This window comes from Rattus rattus, chromosome X, assembly GCF_011064425.1.
Source record: "Rattus rattus isolate New Zealand chromosome X, Rrattus_CSIRO_v1, whole genome shotgun sequence".
Taxonomy (NCBI): Eukaryota; Metazoa; Chordata; class Mammalia; order Rodentia; family Muridae; genus Rattus; species Rattus rattus.
Genome location: NC_046172.1, coordinates 125742609 through 125747756, shown reverse-complemented (window position 1 = coordinate 125747756; position 5148 = coordinate 125742609). Strand labels below are relative to the sequence as shown.

Genomic DNA, 5148 nt, shown 5'->3' with positions numbered 1-5148 from the left:
CATAATAGACCCAAATAATATAAAGTACCTCGTGTGACTTTAACCAAGCAAGTAATAGATCTGTACAATAAGAACTTCAAGACACTGAAGAAAGAAATTGAAGAAGACCTCAGAAGATGGAAAGATCTCCCATGCTCATGGATTGGCAGGATTAATATAGTAAAAATGGCCATTCTGCCAAAAAGCGATCTACAGATTCAATGCAATCCCCATCAAAATACCAATCCAATTCTTCAAAGAGTTAGACAGAACAATTTGCAAATTCATCTGGAATAACAAAAACCCAGGATAGCTAAAACTATCCTCAACAATAAAAAGGACTTGGGGAATCACTATCCTGAACTCAAGCAGTATTACAGAGCAATAGTGATAAAAACTGCATGGTATTGGTACAGAGACAGACAGATAGACCAATGGAACAGAATTGAAGACCCAGAAATGAACCCACACACCTATGGTCACTTGATTTTTTTTGACAAATGAGCCAAATCCATCCAATGGAAATAAGATAGCATTTTCAGCAAATGGTGCTGGTTCAACTGGAGGTCAACATGTAGAAGAATGCAGATCGATCCATGCTCATCACCCTGTACAAAGCTTAAGTCCAAGTGGATCAAGAACCTCCACATCAAACCAGACACACTCAAACTAATAGAAGAAAAACTAGGGAAGCATCTGGAAGACATGGGCACTGGAAAAATTTCCTGAACAAAAACACCAATGGCTTATGCTCTAAGATCAAGAATAAACAAATGGGATCTCATAAAACTGCAAAGCTTCTGTAAGGCAAAAGACACTGTGGTTAGGACAAAACATCAACCAACAGATTGGGAAAAGATCTTTACCAATCCTAAAACAGATAGAGGCCTTATATCCAAAATATACAAAGAACTCAAGAAGTTAGACCGCAGGGAGACAAACAACCCTATTAAAAATGGGGTTCAGAGCTAAACAAAGAATTCACAGCTGAGGAATGCCGAATGGCTGAGAAACACCTAAAGAAATGTTCAACATCTTTTAGTCATCAGGGAAATGCAAATCAAAACAACCCTGAGATTTCACCTCACACCAGTGAGAATGGCTAAGATCAAAACTCAGGTGACAGCAAATGCTGGCTGAGGATCTGAGAAAGAGGAACACTCCTCCATTGTTGATGGGGTTGCAGACTGGTACAACCATTCTGGAAATCAGTCTGGAGGTTCCTCAGAAAATTGGACATTGAACTGCCTGAGGATCCAGCTATACCTCTCTTGGGCATATACCCAAAAGATGCCCCAACATATAAAAAAGACATGTGCTCCACTATGTTCATCGCAGCCTTATTTATAATAGCCAGAAGCTGGAAAGAACCCAGATGCCCTTCAACAGAGGATTGGATACAGAAAATGTGGTACATCTACACAATGGAATATTACTCAGCTATTAAAAACAATGACTTTTATGAAATTGTAGGCAAATGGTTGGAACTGGAAAATATCATCCTGAGTGAGCTAACCCAATCACAGAAAGACATACATGGTATGCACTCATTGATAAGTGGCTATTAGCCCAAATGCTTGAATTACCCTAGATGCCTAGAACAAATGAAACTCAAGACGGATGATCAAAATGTGAATGCTTCACTCCTTCTTTAAAAGGGGAACAAGAATACCCTTGGCAGGGAAGAGAGAGGCAAAAGATTAAAACAGAGATGAAGGGACACCCATTCAGAGCCTGCCCACATGTGGCCCATATATATACAGCCACCCAATTAGACAAGATGGATGAAGCAAAGAAGTGCAGAAGTGTAGATCGCTCCTGAGAGACACAGCCAGAATACAGCAAATACAGAGGCGAATGCCAGCAGCAAACCACTGAACTGAGAACGGGACCCCCGTTGAAGGAATCAGAGAAAGAACTGGAAGAGCTTGAAGGGGCTCGAGACTCCATATGTACAACAATGCCAAAGCAACCAGAGCTTCAGGGACTAAGCCACTACCTAAAGACTATACATGGACTGACCCTGGACTCTGACCTCATAGGTAGCAATGAATATCCTAGTAAGAGCACCAGTGGAAGGGGAAGCCCTGGGTCCTGCTAAGACTGAACCCCAGTGAACTAGACTGTTGGGGGGGGGCGGCAATGGGGGTAGGGGGGAGAGGAACACCTATTAAAGGGAGGGGGAGGGGGGGGATGTTTGTTCGAAACCGGGAAAGGGAATAACACTCTAAATGTATATAAGAAATATTCAAGCTAAAAAAAAAAAAAAAAAAAAAAAAAAACCTACCTTGATTCTACAAGATGGCTCAAATCCTTACTGCTTGTGTGGATCAATCTGTTTACTATAAAAAAAGTTTACTCTTCCCTCAGAATACTGCTTTGTAACCCAGAGATTTTTCTATTGGTTTTCTGATGTTTTTAATGTTCCTGTCCACATGTTATAAAGGTGATTATTGATAATCATATTGTCTCTATAATCAAAGGTGACTGTCTATGTAGATTCTCTTTTTTGGGGAGAGTGTTTAGAAAAGAACAATGAAAAACTGGTAAGATATCTAAAGAATACAGATATAAAGGATAATAAATGTTATTTCTAACTTTTAGTTTTAGTGTGGGTCTAAGTGCATCTTAAAACCCTAATTAACAGAATTATTGGGATTAAATGGGACATAATTAAAAATAACCTTAAATTTTTTTTGATAACCATACAAAGTAGAGTATTTTGTCTCCTAAGACTGAACAAATTATGGAAAGTATTTACTGTGCCTTTTTTTTTTTTTGAGCACCACAAAAGTTTATTTAGCAAAAAGTTTCACTTGAAAATGTACACAACCTAATTCTCCATCACAATGCAACAGGCCTTTGGGGAAGAAGGTGGACATCTTGGCTAGACTCTTTCCAAGGCTTCTAACATGATGATGCTGTTTCCTCGGATGACCAACATCGCGATGTTTTCTGTTGCCCACTAGTTGCCATCTCCACACACTCATCAATCACAAGGTTCATAAAGGGATCACAGCCCCGCAGTATTCCTGCCACCGTGTAACTTCAATGATAACTTCTTGAATATAAACTTCCTCAGTTTGGGAGGGTGGGCTTTGCTCATGGTGACTCCTCAGTAGGCACCAATATTTATTGTTAAACCACAACAATTGTTTCAGTCAAATTACTTCAAAGATATAATTTCCAAATTGTGTGTATTCAGATACATGCATATGCTCACTTGTATTATAAGGAATTGGCTAACAAATGCATAACTGATGGTATAGTGTTACTCTGAATTTTTACTTGTCCAATTTTGTGTCTGAAGGAAGAAAGAATTCACAAATCTGTTTATGATAGCCAAACAAGAGAAAGTCACATCTGGGTTAGTACTTTTGTTCTATTCAAGTCTTTGATAAATTGACTCAAACACACCCAGATGAGTTATCACTATAATGTTTTTAGAGGAATTTAGAAGACTTTGGAACTTTGAACTACAAAAGATGTTGAATCCAGTCAGCATAGAATAAAGGGCCATCACTAAATGGCCATCAGTAGCTTAGAAAACAGTAATGTTCACAGCAGTGTAGATCATGAAGTCACAGCTCAGGAGGCTTCAAAGAGGGAATATCAGTAACTGGGCTAGAGTTCATTCTTATGATATTTTGGGAAAGAGTGTGTCTGACCTCTGTCAATTTTCTTAGATCATACCTGAGAATAATTGAAATGTAATAAATTAATTTCTATGTAGAAGCAATTTCAAAGCAACATAATATTAAGTATTGACTCTGTGGAATGGTTATTATTAATAACTCATGCAGCTCTATGGAAATATGACAAGGAATATCAATTTTGCAACTAGGTATTTGCTAAAAGAGATACAAAGATTACCACCATTAAGGAGAGGTCTCATCCTGCAAGAAATAAAGAGAAGAGTGGTCTTGGGGAAAGACCACACACAGCTAAGATTCTAATTTGTGAAAATGAACCAGGGTCCATCCCAAGCTGATAGTTTAACTTGACAGTATTATGCATGTAGTATTAGCTTCAGAGGCACAAAGGATGTAAGAAGAAGGTTATTCCTCCATAATTTCAAGAGATCTTCTGTGTTCAGGCAGCATGTGACCATGTAGTACCTGCATCAATGTCCTGAGAGGATAAGAGGCCATGAATGGTCATTACACGAAGCTGTGGGTCATTACACGAAGAGAGGCCTGTGTAGGTATGGAGATTTTGGAGATTCACGATGTGTTGGGTATCTTCTGATAAGATAAGATTTCTTAGTTAGAGTTTTACTGCTGTTAACAGAAACCATGACCAAGGCAATTCCTATAATGATGACATATAATTGGGGCTGGCTTACTGGTTCAGAGTTTCAACACATTATCATCAAGGCAAGAGCAAGGCAGTGTCCAGGCAGAAGTGGGGCTGGAGGAGATGAGAGTACCACTGATTCCAAAGACAGCTAGCAGAAGACTGACTTCCAGGCAGCTAGGACTAGGGTATTCAAACCCATGCCCACAGTAACACACCTACTCCAACAAAGCCACATCTCTTAATAATGCCGCTCCTTGACCTAATCATACACAAACTATCACATATGAATATAGGAGTTAGAGTCATGAAAGCCTTTTGAAATTAAAACCTCAGACGAAGATTATGGAACTTCAAGATCTGAATGTCTGCTGTGCTCGGTTCTCACTTTTGTACTTACTTTGGATCACTTTTTCTTCACTATGTCTTCATTCCTCCCTTTTGGATATCTATCAAACTTCCCTTCTTTGATAGACTCCTTTAAGTCTGAAAACATAAACCCAAATAAACTGTTCTGTAAATTGCCTTGGTCATAGTGTTCATCCCAGTAACAGAAAAATAAATAACACACACACAAAAAAACATATGTCTTTATTTCATTTTTTCACTATTTAGAGATTTCCTCTTAATTAACAAATATCATAATGGTAGGAGGATAACAAAGGTAAGTAGAATAATAACATCACCAGATACATATTGTGTATGTGTATAAAACTGTCAAAACAAAGTAAAGTAAGACAAAATACATAAAATATCATTGAAGAACTTATAAGAACTGTTATTAATTTAAAGAAGAATATTTTGCTGAACTAAAAATAATAATTTGATTTTATATGTTTGTATGTTCATTAAATGTAATTCCAGCTGGGCAGT

General features: G+C 38.0%; 1 pseudogene; it reads right to left on the bottom strand.

The window, feature by feature from the left end:
- Positions 1–2866: 2866 nt before the first annotated feature.
- On the bottom strand, positions 2867–3085 carry LOC116889310 (annotated as a pseudogene).
- Between the last annotated feature and the right edge of the window lie 2063 nt (positions 3086–5148).